The sequence below is a fragment of the Oryctolagus cuniculus genome, chromosome 4 (genome assembly GCF_964237555.1).
Source record: "Oryctolagus cuniculus chromosome 4, mOryCun1.1, whole genome shotgun sequence".
Classification (NCBI taxonomy): Eukaryota; Metazoa; Chordata; class Mammalia; order Lagomorpha; family Leporidae; genus Oryctolagus; species Oryctolagus cuniculus.
This window is the reverse complement of record NC_091435.1, coordinates 54,099,647-54,122,631: the sequence shown is the minus strand read 5'-3', so window position 1 is coordinate 54,122,631 and position 22,985 is coordinate 54,099,647. Positions and strand designations below refer to the sequence as shown.

Genomic DNA, 22,985 nt, shown 5'->3' with positions numbered 1-22,985 from the left:
ATTTAAAATACATAATTTCCTTCATTCTTGAGATGCTATTAAACATGCTGATCAATTTTTATCAGCTGTGACTTAAAAATTCCTTTTGGAACTTCCTAAAGGCAGTGTAATTGTCTCCACCAAGTATGCCATTGTGTATTTAAAAATTCTTATCTTTTACAAGCTTCTTTTCCTCTTCCTTTATTGCTAGGCCTCCACACTTGTTTCTTCCTGCTGTCAGTGCATCTGTTGCATTTCTTTCCTTTTTTTAGTTAGGTGCTGCAAGTCTTCTGTGTTCTTAGGACCCAGAAAACCCTGTTTGTTAGAATTATTTGTAAAGCAAAAACAAACAATCCTCAAGTGAAGACTTCTGGTGATTGTTTATGAATACAAGACCCTGTCTTCTAGTCCCTAGGCACTTTTAACTTGCTTTTTGTTTTCATTTGTGTCCTGTAAAGTGGAAAATTTTGGGAGCTATAATTCTAGATATGTGATATGTTACCTTAGATACATATTGCTTCTAAAATCAGTCTGCTCATTTTTCTTGAGTGATTTAGTATTCATCCAACAGACGGTTATGGAATAAGTGCCTGGCCTTTTCCCAAAGCCTCCGAACTCTCACTGTCTCAGGGTTATCCCTGGATCATCAGTATTCATTATACCTTGCTGTCCCCAAATTTAAAAAGATCTCATGAGAATTAAGTTTGAAAGAATATTGAAGATATTTTACCATTTTAACATTTTTATATTATGCATGTTGAATGTGGGAAAGACACCTGTTAATTTTCTGACTTGTTATCTTTTTGGCTTTTAGGGAGTGGGCTGGGGCTCAAATGTTTGCCTTTTACAGTCATTCATGGAGCCTTCTGTTGGATGAGATGGATGTGTTGTGAGAGGACACTAGTCCTACAGAAGGCTCAGAATATCCTGATCAGTATGACAAGCACATAAAAAGTGACCTCTCCTTTGAAGGAAAAGGAGAAAATGGGTTTTCACATTCTTTGTGTGATTATGCTCTAAGTGGTTTTTTGCTGGCTTCTATGCCTTTCAGCTGCAAACCATGCGTGCAAGTTGAATAATATTTGATGATGTCTAGCACAGGACTCCGCACATGGTAGGTCCTTCATAGCTATTTGTTGAATAAATGACTAATGAAGTTGACATTGGAGTCCTAGCCAAACAAAACTGGAGTAATTGAACTTGAGGGGCAAAGTCTTTTAACACTCATATTATCCTTCTTCCTTTGTCTTTATGAACTAAAATGCTTTCCACTGTGGCTGGCAATTTTTCTTATTCTTTCAGTGGGCTTCTTATGCTCATTCTCTTGAGGGAGCTTAGACTGAAAGATTTCTTGGTAATGAAAGCACAGGCATATAAAAAGGTTAGGCCCTCTTTAACAGAAAAGTGGAATTCATGGTAAACAGGATTTTGATGTGTTAACATTGAATGTTGCTGGGAGTGTGTATATGGCTTAAGAAGTCATATTTCTGCAGCAAAATGTAGGAGTAGGGGTGTATTTGGGATGCTGACAACCTCAATGGCAGTTCTATAGCACACAGTAGCATGAAACTCCACATAGTGAGATGAACTAAGATCTTAGCTGAGATACTAGGACAGCCATGCTTTTCCTGATGATGCTTTAGACACACACATACACACAATATATACAATGAGACATAATTTGTATATAGTTTATATTTGTATGTAATATGCATTGACATGGTGAAGGAAGGGGCGGCACCCTTGAACTGGGAAGTCATTGTGAAACCTTGGAATTTTCCTCCTTTGGGAAACCGACGGAGAGACTGAAGTAGTGTGCTTTACCGCATTCAAAGAACAGCAAGAATAACGAAAACAACATTTGAAAGACATCACCCCTCAAACCAAACCCAAAGCAATACATCCAAAAGATCAGAAAAACAAGTCAACCTGTAAGGAGGTCATACAACCACTATGACCAGCTTAAGGCAGGACCTACAAGTGAAGTCCAGAATTCATTAAACAAGCCCCATTATAGATAGATCAGAGAGAAAGCAGAGCTTGAAGTTTCTTCTCACATAAATGCTCACTGTGCTGACACTTAATAAGCATTCAGTAACTGATCATCTCCACTATTAAATAACTTGTACTGAGCCCCTTCTGATAACCATTTTCTCCCATGACTATTGTGTGAGGAAACAGACTTGACAAGTCTTTCTGCCTTGTCCAGAGAGGCTTGCTCATGGTTAAGTGGAAGAAGTGGGACTTGATCCTAAGATTTCTTTTACTAAATATAGAGCCTTTTATTCCTAACACTATAGTGACTTTCCATATATCATATACACTACTATATATTATATACTATATATATAATATAGAGATTTGTTATATTTCTATAAGTTGCACAAATTTTGACATTAAATAAAAAAGGTATTTGAAACGATCATTAAAAACTTACAGGTAGGGTTAAAAAGGATTTGGTATCATTTAATATCATAAACTATACAGAAAACAACACATAAAACTGTTCCTACCAATTAAACCTTCAATGTATGTTAACTACTGTATATTGAGGGGAGATTGAGTTCCATTTTCTTGAAAAGCGCCTTCTCAATCACCGACTTTCATTCCCTAAATAACTCTTGCAGGTCACTCTGCTTTCTTTTGATGAAGTTTCTCATTTATGCCACCAGGATGCTCTGAACCAGTCAGACTGAAGTCATGGGAAGAGGACGACTCTAGCGATGGAATTATCTAGGTTCACACTCCAGCTCCAACCCTTATTACTTCAAAGACATGGAGCAGTTAGCTTAATTGCTAAGCCCCTAGAGTCCCATGTGTGAAATGTAGATCGAAACCCTTCTCTACCTAATTCACATACAATACATTCCATAAACTGTATGTATTTCTATAAGGTTAATTATTATTATCCTCACTACTTACAGAATATCTCCATGTTTAAAAGTTTCAAATTAAGATCCTTACTAACACTTTTTCTCCATTGTAGCAATAAGGGTTTGTATTTAATAAATAGAAGACATCAAACACCTCCAGTGAATTTGCTTTGTTGAAAAGGAGTCACGGATTCTTTCTTTAGCTTTGGCTCATGTCCACAGATGAGATTTTTATTTATATGTATTCAGATGTGATTTAAACACATGGTGATTCTTTTATGGCTAAATATAAAAAATTTACAAGTTCAATGTCATTGCTATCTTTACCATTGACTCTAGAGCTTGCTTATGCTAAAATCTGTAAACATTTTACAAGGCAGGGGAAAATGCACACCCATAGTTATTTCTCTATGTTTTCTGGCTCACGCTAGCTGAACAAATTCTTTTATTTTATTATTTCAGAAAAAAAAGTTTTCATTGAAGGTTTTTCCAGTCACTCTAAATAAACTTAGCTGTGAATGGAAAAGATACAGCTGATTGCCCTGGCTTCTTGAGTGGCTCTTTCACCCTTGTCCTGCTCTTCGCTGAGTCAGAAGGAAGGCATGCAGTGTGGCTGACCTCTGAAATCATTAAACATCTCCGTAAACTGTTGCTATTAGAGACTCACTCGGGTTTGTTTTCTGAAGGCATATTAATAAGTCAGAATCGAATCTACTGCCAGACAGTTTGATCACTTTGCTCTTGGCTTGGCCAGGCGCAGGATTTTATTGCATGGTTAGCCTGTTGGCCTGATGCTTCCTGAAAGGCCGACGGTAAGCCAGCAAGTGCCAGGGGCACATCATTGTCAAATTCCAGAGACATGCTACCTCCCCTGACCTGCTGGCAGAAGGCTTGGCCTTCCACAGTGCTTCAGGTTTCTCACTGGAGAACATAGAGACAAAATGCTCTGGGAAAAATCTCACATAAGAGACTTTTCCTTCAGAAAGTGGTGAGGTTTCTCCAGGACAGAAAAAGCAAAATCTGTTAGGTGAGCCTGTTTCAGCTACTCAGGAACAGTCTTTCTCTGTAAAACTGGTCAGATTGAAGACTGAAGCAATTCTATGTTTCAGCAGGTGTTTAAACCATGCTTTTACTCCAAAGAGAGATGAGAAGAGATGGCAATGAATAATGGACATTTCTCTTTCAGAAATTCAATGCAAATAATTCTGCATCTCATTTTGTTTATATAATGAGAAAAGGTCCAGGTAGTGATTTGATAGGGTGTCATTCTGGGGAAATTTAAGGCATTAAAATAAAAAAGACAAATACCATTTGCACAAAATGATTAAAATAACAGATGTTATTATATTAAGAGGTCTTCTTTAAGATAATATAAGTTAAGACAGGCTCAGTAGTCAAGTAATGCATTGAACACAACATTTAATAAATACCACTTGCAGGCATAACATTTGTCAGGGTTACAAAAAATCATCTCCTCTATATTTTCTTTAGTAGTTTATTTCTCACTAAGAGATAAAAGAGCACAGGGAAAGTTAAATGTTCTGCATTATCCAATACGGTAGCTGCTAGTCACACATGGCCATTTAATTTTAAATTGAAAAAGGTCAAAATGAAATAAAATAATTCAGTACCTCAGTGGCACTAGCCACATCTCAATGCTTAGAAGCTATATATTGCTTGTGACTCCCCACTGGACAGCTCAGTTATAGCAGATTTCTATCATTGTAGAAGGTTTTGTTAGTCAGCCTGACTTCTTTAATCTGATTTATAGGCAACATGTTACTGACATTTGTAGTAACTGCTTCTCAGTTGAGAACAGGGAAGAATCAATTCAGGCTGCAATACTGAAGGCTTTGAGAGGACTATGGACTTATGGTTATTTTAATAGGTGGAAAAGAGTGTGGTACACATTCAGTAGAAAAAAGAAATGTTTGAGGGTATAACAACATATCTGGCTTGGGTCAGGTTCTTCTAATTGACTTGTGGAGAAAGAAAATGGAATGATGGATTGACATGAGAGTGGTCGAGGGACTTGATTGTTGGGGTGGGGTGTTTTAAATTTCATAATGACATGGAATATTTTGAGTAGGATCCTGACAGTCCCAGGAAAATTGTATCACCTAGCAAATAATTTTTCTTTGTGTGATTTTTGTATATAGATTGCCAATATTTAATATTAGCATACAAATGGGATTTTAATTTGTGCCCCATGTTTATCTCTAGAGTTAAGTCAATGCCTATTAGCAATGTGTGTGTGTGTGTGTATGTGTGTGTGTGTGTGTGTGTGTTGGGGGTAGGAGTACAGTGCATATGGATATTTATGTTACGGGATACAGAAGAAGGGTAGATATGGGAACTCAGTTCTTGACCCTCCATAGAAATTTAGGGAAACTAGGGAACAGTTTTTGGTCATTTCATGGAGCTCTGGAGAATCAGGGTAGTGAACATTTTATTCAGAACTTTGATTCTTTCTAGAGTGTTCTTTCTGGTCAAGTGTTCTTTGTACGAATGGGAAGGCATTTTCACCGTGTCTTGAAACACCTGATTATATTAAGGCTTTAGGATTGGACTTAGGTCAAATTGTGTCTTCTTAGATAACAGTCTATAGGGACAGAGAAAAGCATATTTAGAGCTTTCTTATTCACCATCACCCCATGTTATTCACCATACCTATTTTTTCTTTCCTCCTTTCTACATCTATTAAGATCCTATTAGGTAAAAAAAAAAAAAGCCGGTGCCGTGGCTCAACAGGCTAATCCTTCGCCTAGCGGTGCCGGCACACCGGGTTCTAGTCCCGGTCGAGGCGCCGGATTCTGTCCCGGTTGCCCCTCTTCCAGGCCAGCTCTCTGCTGTGGCCAGGGAGTGCAGTGGAGGATGCCCAAGTGCTTGGGCCCTGCACCCCATGGGAGACCAGGAGAAGCACCTGGCTCCTGCCTTCGGATCAGCGCGGTGCGCCGGCCTCAGCGCGCTGGCCGCGGTGGCCATTGGAGGGTGAACCAAGTGCAAAGGAAGACCTTTCTCTCTGTCTCTCTCTCTCACTGTCCACTCTGCCTGTCAAAAAAAAAAATCCTATTAGGTGAAATACTGAGTGAAACAATACACAAATCCTTCTACCAAGAGCTCATAGTGCAGATGAATATGTAAATGAAGCCAATGCCATTACTGAGTGGAAATAACCACAACAGGGCTATGCACATAGTATTAGGAAGTGTGGAAGAGGCACATAGGGCAGCCTGGGTAGTCTGGTTGCAGACATGTCTTCACAGAGGAGAAGATACATGATGTGGACCTTGGTGGAGGGAGACTTACAAATTCACCCTGTAGAGTATGTGTAGAAATGTGACCCACAGGGATGAATATTCCTTTTGGTAGAGCAGACTGTGAATCTAGGGAAAGAGTCAGACTTTGTGTCCTAGCATGTTTCTGGGACAGCACAAAGGGCAGGCTTGGGGTATACATCTTTTTATATACACCCTCATAGCAGGCTAAGTAGCAGGTGGAGAAAATGTAGATATTTGCGTATGTGACTCACATATGGCTTGGGAGAATCTAATTCTAAGAGAGTCTAAATTGTCTTGACTCTTACCATCTGGCTGTGGATTACAATAAAAGTAACACCAAGAAGAGTGATATGGGGAGTCCAAATCAAGTTAGTTTAATGTGCTCAAGTGCTTTTGTTCTAATCTGCTTCTCATGCAATCATGGGAATTTCTGCTGCCTTAAGAATGACATGCTACACTGCCATTCTCTGTGCCAGATTGGTGCCAAGCATCTTGTGATTACTTGGGGAGAGTTTATGAAGAAACCTGAGCCCTTAAAAATCACCCCAGGGAGAAATGATAGCTTTTAAAATTTTTTTTCCAATTACACAAGCCCTTACTTTGTTGGCTATGAAATGACAGCATGCTTTTAGGAAAAAAAACAAAAAAGAACAAGAAAATCCCAGTCCAGTATTAAACAAGAAGCAGGGCTGGGCAGCAGTGTCTAGGAACAGAGTCACTGGAGTTCTCTAATTTTCTCTTTGAGTCAGAGGCATTCTCCTAGGAATCTTATTTCTTTTTTCCCTTGTATGATAGGATGAGATCCCATGAGTTGTAGCGTGGAGAAGCAGGCAGAGGATGGACTTCTGAGCATGACCTCAATGGAAATACTGGGTCTATGGCTTCCCAGCTATGTGACCCTAGTGAAACAGGGTTTTTCATTTTTAATTGAGGAATGATAATGCCTTCCTTGTAAGGCCGTTATATGGGATAGAGATAGTGGGACCAGGGCAATGCCTGGTCCTGTTGCTCACTTAATACATAGTATATAAACTACTACTAGACTTTTTGAGTTTGTCTCTTCTTCCTTGATTGACTGTGAGCTACTCGTTTCTTTTTTTTAAGGAGAAAATGTTCGTTCAATTTTGTCCCTTTGGGGTCCTGGCCTTTAGGCATTACTTTTGTAAAAGGAAACAGAATTCCCAGAGATAGTGTACTTTATAGGGTGGGAGGTATGAGTGTCATAGATAAATGAAACAATCCCTGATGCAGTAAATTTTACCAGAATCTCGGAATGTATGCTCCTATTATAGAAATTAGCTTTCATTTGATGGTGAGAAAGCAAATACTCCAGGACTGTATTTGGCTAATGATCTCAGTTAACTGATGGAAGTGAAGATGAAATAGTAAATTGTTTGCTCAGAGATTGATCAATTAGTTCACAGAATGATGTAGGCTCCTTGTTTATGTATAGAACTTCTTGTTCATCGCTGGTCATCTAAAACAGCATACACACAGAGAGAAAAAATAAGGAAAAGATAATTTCAAGCTGTAGAGTATCCTAAAGATTTTTCTTGGTACAAATATAGTCTGAAGATGAGTGAGAAAGAGAGAGAGAGAGAGGGAGAAAATACTCTGGCATTTATGATTTTTTTTTTTAAATAAGGAGTTGAGCCATAGAATCAATGCATGTTCATTGGCTTCTTCTCCCCAACCCCAGGTTTAGAAATTTACTACCCTGGGATTATTTCTTATTTTATGGTTTGACACAGCACCTATCTTATACTGATGTTCAGTTTGTATTACATAAGACTAGCAACACTGACAATACCACATCCAAGGAGATTTTGAAATAGTGGAGGAGGAAGTGATACCCAAACTTTTCTGAAGCTGATCCAGGGAATACCAAGCCCAAGTGATGTTCTCAGGTAGGGGATATCTGTCATCAAATAAGTTTGGAAAAATTTTGCTACAGCACCTTTGAAGAATGAAAATACACATGGCATATTAAGGTCTCTGTGAAATCTTGCAGTGGAGAAAATTGCTTACTATTGTTTCACTGAATGTTTTTAAAACTTGTTTGAACACTGATTCTTTTTCAGTATAAATATATATTAATATCCCCTGTAGCAATGGTTGAAATGCATTTTGGAAAGTGTTTATGAAGGAGAATACAGATATTATTATATTATACAATATATTAGATATATACAATCTATTTTTTTTAATTTTTTTAACTTTTATTTAATGAATATAAATTTCCAAAGTACAGCTTATGGATTACAATGGCTTCCCCCCCCACCCATAACTTCCCTCCCACCTGCAATCCTCCCCTTTCCCTCTTCTTCCCCCCTTCCATTCACATCAAGATTCATTTTCAATTATCTTTATATATAGAAGATCAGTTTAGCATATATTAGGTAAAGATTTCAACAGTTTGCACCCACATAGAAACACAAAGTGAAATATACTGTTTGAGTATTAGTTATAGCATTAAATCTCAATGTACAGCACATTAAGGACAGAGATCCTACGTGAGGAGTAAGTGCACAGTGACTCCTGTTGTTGACTTAACTAATTGACACTCTTGTTTATGGCATCAGTAATCACCCCAGGCTCTTGTCATGAGTTGCCAAGGCTATGGAAGCCTTTTGAGTTCACCGACTCTGATCATATTTAGACAAGGTCGTAGTCAGAGTGGAAGTTCTCTCCTCCCTTCAGAGAAAGGTACCTCCTTCTTTGATGACCTGTTCTTTCCACTGGGATCTCACTTGCGGAGATCTTCCATTTAGGTCATTTTTTTTTTTTTTTTTTTTGCCAGAGTGTTTTGACTTTCCATGCCTGTAATACTCTCATGGGCTTTTCAGCCAGATCCGCATGCCTTAAGGGCTGATTCTGAGGCCAGAGTGCTGTTTAAGACATCTGCCATTCTATGGGTCTGCTGTGTATCTCGCTTCCCATGTTGGATCGTTCTCTCCCTTTTTTATTCTATCAGCTAGTATTTGCCGACACTAGTCTTGTTTATGTGCTCCCTTTGGCTCTTAGTCCTATAATTATGATCAATTGTGAACAGAAATTGATCACCGGGACAAGTGAGATGGCATTGGTACATGCCACCTTGATGGGATTGAATTGGAATCCCCTGGTATGTTTCTAACTCTACTGTTTGAGGTAAGTCAGCTTGAGCATGTCCCGAATTGCACATCTCTTCCCTCTCTTATTCCCACTCTTATATTTAACAGTGATCACTTTTCAGTTAAGTTTCAACACTTGAGAATAACTGTGTATTGATTACAATCTAATAATCATGAAAAAGTCATCTTTATTCAGTTACAATGCAATTTTTAAATCACAAACCCTTTTTGTGGTTGAGAAATTCCTCTTTCGTGTCAAAATATGGATTGGAAAGCACCTAGGCCTTTTGAGACACTTTAAAGCATAGTTTAATTATTGTGTCTTTTTCCCTTTGTACTTACCCTTGACCTTGTCTGGCCTCTTGAGACATGTAGGACTATCCTCTGTATTCTAAGAGACAAGAATGCTCTTGAAGGTTATGTGCCTATTTGAAATTTTATCCCATTTTGACTGGTTCTGTATAAAACCATCAGCCCTTTCCAGGTGTTGTAGAAATCCATTTACCACACTAAATGAAAACCTGTAACAGTGCATGCTTAAGTATCATTGTTCTGTATAATACTTGGTAAAACCTCATGTGTCTCTCACTTGTAAAGGGAGTGGTTATTTGGGAACTGTTCTTTTTAAGATAAATAAATTAAGATGCACAGATGATCAATGACTTGCTCCAAGCCCCAGCAAGAGTCAAGGTGTTTTTGAGATTAAAGCACTGAAGATTTTCTGGAATGGCAGATCCTAAGCCATATGCATACTAACTCCATAGCTTTACCTCTTTGACATCAGAAATAGCCTTCAGAGAGGATTATTTTGTTTTGCTGTGAATGTCATAATTTTTCTAAAGCAAGCAGCCCTTCTTTGGTGTGCCAAGGATTTTTTTATGGTCCTAATTGATCTCTATTCCCCCAAAGGGTTCTGAATTATGCAAGTGTCTCAAGTCTTAACAAGCCATCCCCACACAGCTGTGCAATGGAAATGTTCAACAGAAAGGTATTCACTTTGGTCTAGGCAAGACCCTGGCTGCTCCCTGGAGAGACCCAGATCCAGGGGAGCAAGTTCTGGGCCATGGTGGTTAGGGAACCCTGTCTGGCCCATTTCTGCCTTTTCTCTCCCATCTCCTTTCCCGGGTCCTGTTGACAGGGAGGATCCAGTCATGGCAGACCCTCTACCCATTCTGTGCTTGTATTGTGTTGACCCCCAGCTGCCAGTATTCTTTGTTCCTGAATGGAGCATTTAGATTCAATCTTGGCTGGTGGTGGCCTTGGAAAGAACATTTTCTAAGATTGCTTTGGTTTTCTTTCAAATAAACTTCTGCAAGCCCGGACATTTCTGGCATTGCTGAAACGTGGGTGATTTATTCTTAGAGGCTTAAGTTAGGATTTTTTTTCTAAAAGGAAACTAACAATGTGAGGTACATTTTAGCCACTGGTTACAAAAGATAGCTTACTCTGCCCTTTCTTAGAAAAATTCGAAACTCAAGGCCCCCTCTGGGTAAGGTCTGTTTCCTATTTGGAGACACTCAATCCCCTGGCTCCCTCTACTGGTAAACGACCTCCCTCCCCATTCATTTGGGCAGCAAGGCATTGGAACAGAGCAGGAGCTGGAGGGGGCACTAGTCATTTTGTTAAACCAGGAATTGTGGATCCAGTAGCATATTTTTTGCTGCGGATCCCTTTCCTTCCCTCATTCCTCCAACCTCAACAATCTTGGCTACCTAAAGTCACAAATTCTTAGCTCCATCTAGTGTCTCCCTTTATGAACTTCTCGGCAGTGTCTTCTGTCGTGCCTTTTACCAAAAGGCGGCTTGTTTAGATAGAAAGAACTGATGACTGACATGACTCCTGGACTTTAATTCTGGGCAAATGCTAAGTATAGAGCTTTAAAGCAATTAGATAATGTACAGTCATTTGAATTTATGCACCAAGTTTGGGCTCACTGTTAGAGCATGTGTGGCATGATACTTGGAGAAACATACAAGAGGACTTCAAAAAATTCATGGAAAATGCATCACATGCAGAACTATGCATCAATTTCAAATAATTTTGGCACCCAAATGAGTACCTTTTCATTCCATTTTCCATGGAATTTTTGATGTACCCTCATTAAAAGGAATGATGGCTGGCAAACAGGCTCCAGCATCACCACATTCTTTAGCCAACACTTAAGATTCCCAGTCCTCTTGGTAAACTGAAGGCAGTTAAGACTTAACCTCTCTACTGCTGGGTAGTGAAAGTTCTGTGGAAGCCAGTAGTAGTTGTGCTACTATGCGAAGCCTCAACTATGGAGGCCAGTGTCCTGAACTTCCAGGAAAACAGCTGTTTTCTCTAGCTAACAGTGAGGCCTGCAGAAGTGCCCCAATAGCCTGGATATGTGGTGTTTCCTGGGGAAGCCAACAGCTGACTCAAACACCCAGGCCTATGGAGTCTGAGTTGGAAAAGTAGCATATGAAGTGATTAATTGTCTTCAGTTTCAGCACATTAAATGCTCCAACGCCTAACTATCCCTTGATGTAAACACATCAATGGAGAGCTTAAGAGAGGCAGTACCCAAGAAATGCTGACTTAAAAGAGTGTTTTCACTATGATGCTTAGTCATAGACTATGTAAATTTTACCATACAATAAATCAATTTCAGAAGCATAATTACTGTTGCAAAGATATGCAAACAATTGTCAGGCATACTTTAGAGGAAAGTGAAGAAGCATCTGGGCTAACATCTGTTCACTTATTCAGAGTAAATTGTTTCCAGAAACAATACAAGAATATTATTTTTTACCTTCCTTACTTTCTGTACAAAAGTAACTTTATGTGTTACCAATAACTCTGTCATTACCTTAGCAGAGATCATTTTGACAACTTGACATCCATGGAGTTATTATCCTGGGTCAGAGTCAAGTCTAAAATGAGGTCCAATTACACAATGTATACATGGTCTGAATCATCACATAAATATGTACAGTTGCTATGTGTGTTATTTTTTTAAATTGAGGAGTTTAAAAAGAAGTATTAAATATAAAGCGAGTTCCAGTGAGGACTTGGTCCTTGTGGAAATTCAGTGAAGTATTAAGAAGAGTTTTAATGGATGTAATCCTTATAAAGTTTTCATTTGTGGCATCCAGTTCTCAGGTCGCATTGTACCTAGATACCTGATGCAAACAGGATTTCATCTCCCAAACATTTGAGAAGGTCTGGATTCAGACAATCATAACAAAATCTTTTCTCCAGCACCTCAAATCTCATGAGAGCTTCTCCTTCTGTGGTTTTAGAAGCATGTGTTATGTGTTTCATAATTTTACAAGGGTGATTCAGAAAGTTTGTGGAAAGATACAATTAAGTGATAGGTTTATGTTAGTGCTAAAATTTTGGAACCTATGTAAAGCTTTTTCACAATATGCACTTTCCATGAACTTTTTGAAGACCCCTTGTACATATTTATCATGTATGAAACTGTGCTACTATTTGTAATGTTCCTTTCTTTTTTTAATAATTCTACTTTTTAGGGAAAGTTTTTGAATGTTGGTCCACCTAACCATTTTCCCTAAAAGCATGGATTCTGGTAGCTGCACCATACTATCTCTATTATGACTGACTCCTTGGTTACTCTTCCTCCTCCCATTACAACACATCTCATGCCCACACCTGCCAATCATTGTGTCCCTCATGTTTTCTCTGATTGTCCATTGTGCATAAGTTGCCCTTTCATTAAAGATCTGGGAGTATGAGATGGTTACATTGGCAACAAGTTTTGGGGTGGGAAAAATAGAAGATCATGTTATAAATTATTACACATTAGTACATTTGTTCTGTCACATAAATATCAGAACTAGGTCTTAAGCTTGATTTAGAAAGATAATTTCAAAAGTTCTGGTAAATATAAGAAGAAATAGCAAAAGTACCACAGACAGGGCAATGGTTTAGTCATTGATAAGGCTAAATGTTACCTAAAGCAAAGGGGAATATTAAATTTGATAAATTTAGATTTGAATCCTTATAGGTTCCTTTATACTCCATATAGGGACTTTTTATGGAAAGAGTAAAGAAAAATGGGTATTTTACACTTAGCTTTTATTCTTTTTTTGTACTATATATTTTTTCTCATTTAGTCTCCTACTCCATACAGATTGACCAAACAGTTCCTATATACCATTTCCAAGAAAGGAGAAAAACATATAAAGTCCCTGGGATGGGGATGGTCAGTATCTTCACTACATCAGGGTTTGCAGCATTGTTTCGTAGACATTCTATAGTAGTGGTACCGCTGCAATTCACAACTCTGCCAAGTTATGGTTTCTGAAGACACTATTTGTTAAGTTCCTACAGAATGCTGTGAAGTCAGAGACCCCTTAGAGTCACACTCTTTGAGGGGACATGTAGTCATTCAAGAAAGAGCACTGAATGGATCATTTGGCTTCATGACTTCCACGTTTGGTGGTGCTACCTCCATCTACCCCCATCTAGGTGACCTTGGGAAAGACATTAATCTTTCTGACCTTTTCTCACCTGGAAGATTAATTTTTTGTTACATTTAGCTCCAAGTTTCCCTTCAGTATTTGTATCATGTGACTCTCTGAGATAGCATAGGTGCTGGATCAATTAAAGTGCTTCGACATCTCATCTCAGAGTGTTTATTGGAGGCAAGTAGCAATGGCAAATAATGTTTCTTTTAGACATATGAATGAAGGTTGAGAAAAATGGGAACCTTTTTTTATTTGCTGTATTTTATTTCAGGGAAGCTTGAAGAGACTTTTCATGATGAGAAAAGCCGCAAGTGTGAGTCATGGGCCTCTAAAACAGTGCTCTATAAAAACTGAAATTTATTCCACTGAAAGAACAGAGAGGGTGGCACTGAAGGACTGTGACTGCATCTGCCATTCCCAAAATGGGCTGAAGGAGAGAAGGGCCAATTTGTGTTTTCCAGGAAGGACAAGAGAAGTGAGCCCAAAATAAATAGAGGACACTGGTGGTGAATCATTAGGTATGCTGACCTAATCACCTACAGCTGTTGCTTTTGCGCTTCTGCTACACTGACAAATTAGAATTCACTATTATTTTAGGTGACTGTGATTAGTTTTTGGGAACACTTCTGTTTTGTTCCCTTCAGTTTGATGCTATGCAATTCCAGCGACTCTGTGGATTTGAGTACCCAGTGCCCTCAGATTGTAGACGTTCCTATCTTCTGTGACTCCTTTTAACCCTTTCCTGCAAATCTATTCGCTTGAGGACAGACTGTAAAGAATCTTTTACTTCAACCGGCACACACAGTTACTAAAGCAATAGTGGAATCTCTGCCCAGTGGCTTCTCTCCCTTGGTGCTGAAATGTGGTTAACTCTCCCACTCTTCACTCCTCTGTCTCTCTAGAAAAGGCAAGTTCAGCAGAGCTGTAATTTAGTACTGTAGGGTGTAAACTGCTGTTAATGACTACCAGGTCACTGGAAGATCTATTGCATTGCATTCTTAGCATTTTGCAACTTTTTAAAAAATTCCTAGATGCTTTAGGTAGTGAGAGACCCTTTCCACACAGTGCTAAAGACAAAGATCTAAATCCCATAGGGTCTCCACTGTCCCTTTAACCTCTTCCTCTCCTCTCTTTTTTTCACTCAATTGTTAGAACAATGACCTCTCACAAGATTACCCCAGTCTCAAGTTCTGTACCTTCCTTATATGTGCATTTATGGGGGATTGGTAAGAGAAGGAAGTGGCAGTGGAGGAAGGGAGAAAGACCTGATTCTCAGAAGGTTACCTGGAGGACCAAATTTTGGGAAATATGGCTATGAAGTTGTCATACCAAGGAGGGTGACCATGGATATGATGGAATATATGTCAACTTTCAACACTTAACTTGCTAAGAATGGCCCAACACTGTACCCTTCCGGAGAATTAGGGTTGACTTTGTTGTTGTGACATACCAACTCATTAAAAAGATGTTTCAGGGTTATTATACCCATAATCAAGCTTTTTCAAAGTATAACTGACAAATTCCTGTGGGTTTTAATGTGGGGCAGACCTGAAATCACTTTGGTCTTTAGGATTAAGCTATTCCACTAGAGGAGGAGGACAGAGCATAAGGGCATGCGGAGATGGATCTTAATACACTGGAATTCCTCTCCCTGACCCAGAAGTTAATACTTGGATAGGAGACTGCCAAGGAATACAGGGTGTTGTAGGCTTTAAATAAAAGAAAAGAAAAGAAAAGAAAAGAAAAGAAAAGAAAAGAAAAGAAAAAACTCACGAAAGCAAGTAAGCAAGCAAGAAAGTGAGCAAAAGGCCAAGGGCAGACGTGATTTTTGCCCTACCCTAGCCCCTCACACTCTGCAGCAAGGCAAGCAGCAAGAACCTATGTTTTGTGATAGGAATCCTGCTCTCTCCCTTCTCTTTGGGCACCTCAGTGATCCCTGAGCTTCCTTCTCAATTTTTTTGTTCATCCCCATCATCCTGTTCCTGTTACTTTGTTTTGCAAGTGGAATTCAGTTGACATATGCCTTCTGATCATGGAAAGGGCATGATTTTGTAATTTTGACAATAGTGGAGAATCTAAAATTGGTAAAGAAGGCCCTCAGTGTCAACAGAACATGCTCCGTGTGTTTCTGCAACAAGGGCAGCCACTGCTTCTTTTTGAGAGACATTAAAGAAGCGTTCAAGCCAGCAGCAAAGGTGTTGGATGTGTATGGCCATGAATTTGATTCGGGGCAGCCATAAGCCATATAATGGCAAGAAGAGGAGACTTGTGGTAGGTCTCCACACCTGCGCAGAAGGGCAGTATTCGGGTAATGATAGGGAACCTCATCACTGATTTTTCTAATACCCTGTGAAGGGAAGTGCTCTATATGCACCGTTTTGCTCTATATGCACCCTATAGAGAAAGTATTTCTTTGTCTAGTAATGGCCCCTGGGAGAGTTAGACCATGAGCAAACTAAGAGGATCTCACCTAGTTATTTAAGGGATTGAACCTGATGGCACATGGGGAAGGCATTTCCTGTGAAATGGCTGGTTGAGTGGATTATCTCTTGGAGACTATTTTTCATCCTCAAATTTAGGAATAACAGGGAGATCTTTTACACTGGGAATATTTCTCCCCTCTCTTCCAGAAAAGATAACTTTCCTTAAGATGATCTGATGATCAAAACAGTATATTTGCATCCTTGTAATAATAGGCTTGAGTCAGGCATAGCACAAAGGAAGAATTAGCTTGGACATACCACAAACTTGGGGCCTTGTCTCATACCTGTGCTCTTGTCATGGTTGATTAACCACTTATCTCAGAAATGATGCAAGCAATCTGTCCTGTGGCGCAAGATAAAAGATATTTTAATATGCTCAGGTCACATACTAGGCTGGCCAATAGTAATTTCATATCATTTTCTTAAAGGAAACCACAATCCTTGCAATATTTTTTCCAATGGGAAAAATATAACATGACAGAAAGCTTTAGGTATCATTCTTTCATTTGAATAATAGTATGGAAATCCATACACCCCAAATAGAAGTGTAAAATATCTTTGTTATTTCTTCTGATGTTCAAAAGATAAGGAGAAATGGTTTAGAAGACCCTCACTTAAGTTTCTAATGATTCAAGTTTTTTTTTTTTTATTAAAGGAATTTCTTTTACAGCTTGGGTGAGTTTTTCCTTTCATGTTCTACATGCAACTATATAAACAAACGAAGAAGAAGGAGGAGGAGGAGAAAGAAGAGAAGGAGAAGGAGTAGTTATCAAACATTTCACCTCTTTAACAACCTTAAGGGCTAAAATAGTGGTTTTGGGAGTTTGGGTTTGTCTTTGCTAAGCCAGCTTGTGCATTTCCCCAGAGGAAACATTTGAAGAGGATTTTTCTCCTACATGAGAGAGTCTCATCGCACACAACCCAAAGATTTTGATGGCGAACTTCATTCACCAAGTGTCTGCTTTTACAGAGTAGCTGTTGAGTATGTTTCTCCTTCACAGGTGCACAACACTCATTCTGTCCCAAGAATCATAAGAGATCCATTTTTTAAAAGAGTAGCATAGACACAGGATATGTCTATGCGAATGTGATGCCAATCAGGTAGGTTTTAACTTACTAGATGAATTAAGCCGGGTGGCTGGTAGGATTAAAACTTCTAAAGCCTTGCTAGCTGATCTCTCTGTACCACCGGTGATTGTGCACAGAATTATGGTACAGTCTGGCCTGTATTTTTCTCATGCTGTGAACATATTGAAACGCTTTATGTTAAGGTGTGTGTACAGAAATTCACGAAGTCCTTTTACACAGTTTTTTAGTTCCAGCACAGTTCCCATTTTAGGTCTCAGGGAAAAGATGGCTTTGGGGACAGCACACTCGGCCCCAGCCTGTGAATTTAGATTCGTTCTTTTCTATCTACCAGCCACCTGATTCCCGTCGCTGTGTAAAGGGCACCCGTTCACATAATTTTTTCCAAGTGCTCAAACCTGGAAAGATATTTTTCTGAAGGACTCACAGACGCTGTCTTGGGGGTTTGGGAAACATCGCAAAATTATTAGCAGACCTTTGGGCTGTGCTATTTTTAGGAAGCTAATTGTGTTCTTTTAAAGTTCGTCTTTGACAATGGGACAGGGTTCTCCTTGCCCGCAATGATACGTGAAACACAATGAAAACGTCAGGAAAATACCCCAAACACATACATTTTAACCTCAGCCACCGTCAGCAACACGGGGGAAAAAGTGGTTTTTAAAAAAGAAAAAAGGCTTTTGCGATATTTATCCTGCTGTTTCTTGCCCCAAAGGAGCTTTTATTTTACCGTTCAAACAGAAGTTTGTTTTCAAACCAGTTGCTACTTAAGAAGCAGCTGATCCAGCATCCCTAAGCAGCTGCTCTAAGCAAACTGGCAGCGCGGTGACCAGACAGGACTTCCTCCCCGGCAGCAGCCCCTCATCGGCAGCTGCCCGCACATGTGTGGTCTTACCTTGGGCACGTAAGGTCGGGCAGAGAGGCTCGCGGGCTCCCACGGAGAGGACCGGGGAAGGGCTCTGATCCGCGCCGGGTAACATGCACTTGGCTTTTATGCGCAGGTGGGAGGAGTCGCTCCTCATAGTAGGTGGGCAGGGAAGGAGTGGCGGGCAGGGAGCCCCGGGAGGAGCCGGACACTCTTCTCTGGGGAGGGGCGAGAGGGCAGAGCCGGTAGCCCGCGGGAGGGAGGAGGGGGTCACAGCGCAGGAAGGAGTGGAATCCGGAGCGTGGCGGGGAGCCGGCAAAGAGAATATGAGAAATAGGGACAGGGATCTAGAGCACAGCTGGAGAAAGGTGGGGGAGCAAAGGAGACAGAGTGGAGACGAATATGCCAGCAAAGAAGGGGGAATTGCATTATTGTCTTTTTTTTCTCCCTTGCATGACCCTTGGGGATCTGGTGGAGTGCCTCTTATGACTACAGGTGTCTTCTGCGAGTTTGAGAAGCTAAATAACGGTTCAGGAGAGCTGCATGTCCCTAAGCCAGGCGAGGAGAGGGAGCTGGGGACGCAGCACCTGGAGCCAAGGGGACCGACTGGGTGCTGCAGCCCCCGCCACCCGCTGGAACAGCCCGCCGGTCCTCCGCACACGCGGGCCGGGCGCTCGCTGGACCGGGACCACCTCCTGGGGCTGCCTGTAGTGTGCGCTGTCCCGGGGTCCCTCTTGGGACCCCGCGGCGGCGGCATTCAGGTAAATCCAGCCAAGGTTGGGGAGGATCTGCGCTGATGGACACTTGCAGAAAAGAACCTCGGAGCCAGCCTCGCTCCTCGGACACTGCTTATGTAACCTAGGATTGCAGGGCTCTCTGCCCTCTGGTTGTTTTCGGAGTTTAAACAGCTCTCCTTCTCTAACAATTGGAAAACGTCCTGGTGCCACAGCTCTTGCTCTGTGTGTCTTTAAACATTCAGAGAGGATCCAACCAGCAAGCGGCTGAAGGATCTGGCTGGAATTGTTAAGAAATGCGTTCAGAGAAAGAAAAACAAGCTCGGCTCGGTTCGCTGCTGAGTGGTGACTCACTTCCCAACCCAAGTTTGCTACCAAAGGAATCAAAGCGTTTTAGAAGAGAGAACTTGAGACTTAGGGTGTGTGGGGGGGTGCCGATGGGGGCAGGCAGGGGCTAGGCTGGGAAGAATAAGGGAGTAACTCTATTGAACACACACACACACACACACTAGGGAGCTTCAAAAAGTTCATGGAAAAATTAAAAGATCAATTTGTTCTGCTGCAAAAGAATTTTTGAAATCTGTGCACAGTTTTTTCACAATATGCTCTTCCATGAAGTTTTAGACGTGCACACACTTACACACATGCACACATACAGTTGATTCTGTGTTTACCACAATCTCAGAGGTAGGTATGATCCACATTGTCCAGATTTTTTTTTTGAAGAAAGAACTCTCAAAGGGGTTAAGCAACTCTCTGAAGCTAACAAAAGGGGGAGCCCCAGCTACTGGACTTGCAAACTGTGTGCATTTCTCTGACACTACCATATTGGGGCTGATTGGTTGTAGGGATCTTTCCTGTGCCTCACAGAATGTTGAGCAGCTTACTCTCTTCTACCCACCAGATGCCAGTAGCACTACCCACCCCCACCCACCCCAGCTGTGAAAATAGAAATGTCTTTAGAGTTAGCCACATGTCCCTGAGGGGCAAAATATCTCTTCCTCTCCTTAAGAACCATTGGTCCAGAAAAGCTCTCTCTCTCTGTACACAAACACATGACTTTAAAATTCATTAAGAAAATATCCAATACGGCCTTTTTGATAATAATTATAGTAAAAACCATGTGTGCTCTTTATACTTTATTTTTAGATACATTTTCCCATCTTTTTGTCCAAGTTCTTAATTGCTTCATTTGTAACTAAACTCATCCTGGGTTAGATGTACCTGGGAGTTAACAAAGTAGAATCCTACGTGTCTGGGATAGTAAGGAAAATTAGTGATATATGAAATAAAAAAAAAAGATTTTTACTAGAAATACAGATCTGATATTAGAATAGTTATTCACATTTACTTAACAATATTTTGCAATGGATTATTTGTCTTAATATTTACAATTTTTTCCTCTATATCTCTCATTTGAATCATATCAACAACTTTTTGGTTGCAAAAAGTTGCAACTAATGGTTTACTTGCTAGCGGGACATAAGTGCTCAATAGATGTGTATAGTTAGATTAGCTAAATAAATGAAATTACTGAGCGCTGACACAGAGGATGGCCAATATTTGTTTAATGAATGGAGAAAGGAAGTAATGAATGGTTAGAAGTTTAAACTTCTGTTACCAACTTTTCTGCTCATCTACGAACTGATTTTACTCTCCCGTTGCCGTATATAACTCAGTTTTCTTTTCTCTTTTCAAATAGTATGTCTTTTGAGGATATGGCCAGATCCATTAAATGAAGTCTACTGGATCTAGAAACAGGACTGTATTATGTGATTTATGATTGGACTCTGAAATCATGTATAGCTTTACAGGTGGAGTATCAATTTTAGAGTTTTTTAATTTAAAGAAGAGAATGTCTTCTGGATAAACAAAACAGGAACCAGCTAGAGGAGGGTCCAGACAGTGAAGCATGGTAGTAAATATTTCTATCAGATTATAGCACATCGGGTGTTCAATCCTAATTTAATGCCTCCCAGACATTCCAGTTCTACCACACAGTTGTGAAAAGTAGAAACAGAAGAGGCAGCGAGGCATTTGAAGAGAAGTGAATTGATGACTGTAGGCTGTGTTTGTCTTCTTTTTGCTGCTTTACTTCCTTCTTTTAGACCTGAGTATCAGTCAATATAACACAAGTGTTCCTTTCATTTTGTTTGGACAGTGCTAATGCTTAGTTCATCTCTCCAGTTCAAACTTGCCTGAGTCTGATGCAGTAGCAAGATCTGGACAACAAGTCAGGAATCTAGCAATGTAATCTCTTTGTCGCCTCTTAGAATACCCTTCCTAGAATCTCTCTGAAGGTAATGAAGGTTTGAAATGACTTAGTTTGGTGAAAGAAAGGAATCCAATGATAACATACTAGGTGCTTTGAGGTTCCCATTGTGTGGATATAATACCAGTGGCAAATAATTACATTTTAAGAGTTTTGCAAATGTATACATATTTATTTCTTTATAATTAATCAGTCAGCAAATATTTATTAAGAATGAATACCAGAGTGAAGGCTTTTCAATGTAGAGGAAAACAATATTATAGATCTGTTCTCATGGGGGGTTAAAAAAAAGCACGAGATCCTCTTAGTTGAGGAGTACAGACATTTCTATATGGAGGAGGCATATGAGCTGAGCTGTGGAAATTAGCATTTGGATAGATAGGTCATAAACAGTAGTGCAGTTCAGGTAGGGGTTGTGTACGACTGGATTATGCACAGGAATACTCAGAAGATGTTGACACAGCCAGTGGGACTGAAGAGAAGGATCCATGAAATGGAACAGTGAGGCTACAGAATAGGAAGGCAGAGGTGAGGTCAGCCCAGAGAAGGTTTTAAATTTTACCTCAGTAGTCTGAGATGCATTCTGTAGGCAATGATGGGTGATTGAAGACTTTTGAGCAGAATGGATGATGGGAGCAGCACACTATCAGAATTTCTTTTTTTTAAATATAGGGACAATGTCATAGCTTTGCAGATAAATGCTTGCCTGTAGGTTCTGGGCCATTAGCATTCCTAGAAATAGAGGAGACTAAGGGCCTGTGTCCTATAAGCTTGGAGGCCTGAGCAAGGTGGTAGAAACAGCAGTGGTTCTAGCCCAGTTTCTCTACAATGCCTGTCTGGTTGTAAGAAAGAGGTAAGGTGGCAGGACTCTCCCAGGGTGTGACCAGGATGGCAAGTGTGATTAACACAGGAGATAGTGTTTACCTCAGAGAAGTATAACTTCTTCATTGCTGTAACTTGAAGGTTATTCCCAGATGATACTCCTGATGTTGAGATCCTTTAGTGTGCGAGTGTTCTAGGACTAGAAAACAACTGAATTGGCATTAAAAGCTGTACATCCACATTTATGTTCTAAAACAGTAAACTTTTTTTTTTAAGACTTATTTTGTTTATTTGAAAGACAGAGTTACAGAGAGAGGTAGAGCCAGAGAGAGAGAGAGAGAGACAGAGAGAGAGAGAGAGAGGTCTTCCAGTCTCTGATTTACTCCCCAAATGGCCGCAATGGGCAGAGTTGGGCCAAACCGAAGCCAGGACCCAGGAGCTTCTTCTGGGTCTCCCACACATGTGCAGGGGCTCAAGGACTTTAGCCATCTTCTACTGCTTTTTCAGGCCATAACAGAGAGCTGGATTGGAAGTGGAGCAGCCGGGACTTGAACTGGCACCCATAAAGGATGCTGGCACTGCAGGCAGGGGCTTTAACCCGCTGCACCAACCCCTCAAAAAGTGAATTTTCAATTCTTTGTATATGTTTTCCTTGGAGAATTTCAAGCTCTAATTCTTTCTGTCACTGCTTCAAAATGTAAATGAGTGTGGCTTTGGTCTTAGCAAGAATCATGGACAGGTGTGTTCACTGGAAGCAAATCTGTTGATTTGAAAGCCTGCATGCTGAAATTTGCTTACCGTCTATCAGATGACCTACCAATAAGTCAGCATACACCTGTGCTAAGAATCTCCATGGATGATCCTGGCCTTTAAGGTGCTTAACATCATCAATTTTTCTAGGGCACTTAAAATGGATTTAGTTACAAAAATTGAAAATGCTCTACAGCACAGAAGACATACCTCTTGTGCCTGCTGAAGGCCCACTTATTCTGTGAATTTCCTGTTGGCCCAGAGAGAAGAGCTGGC

General features: G+C 40.2%; 1 protein-coding gene across 3 annotated transcripts in view; it reads right to left on the bottom strand.

Moving 5' to 3' along the window:
* Positions 1-18,294, bottom strand: part of COL8A1 (collagen type VIII alpha 1 chain) — a 165,928-nt gene extending 147,634 nt beyond the window's left edge. Inside the window, exons 1-2 of one of the 3 annotated variants that reach the window (XM_017346640.3) lie at positions 18,162-18,227; positions 16,468-16,526 (exon numbers count right to left, since the gene is read on the bottom strand). The gene's annotated coding sequence lies outside the window, so the exon portion shown is untranslated. 3 annotated transcript variants of the gene reach the window in all.
* Positions 18,295-22,985: the final 4,691 nt, after the last annotated feature.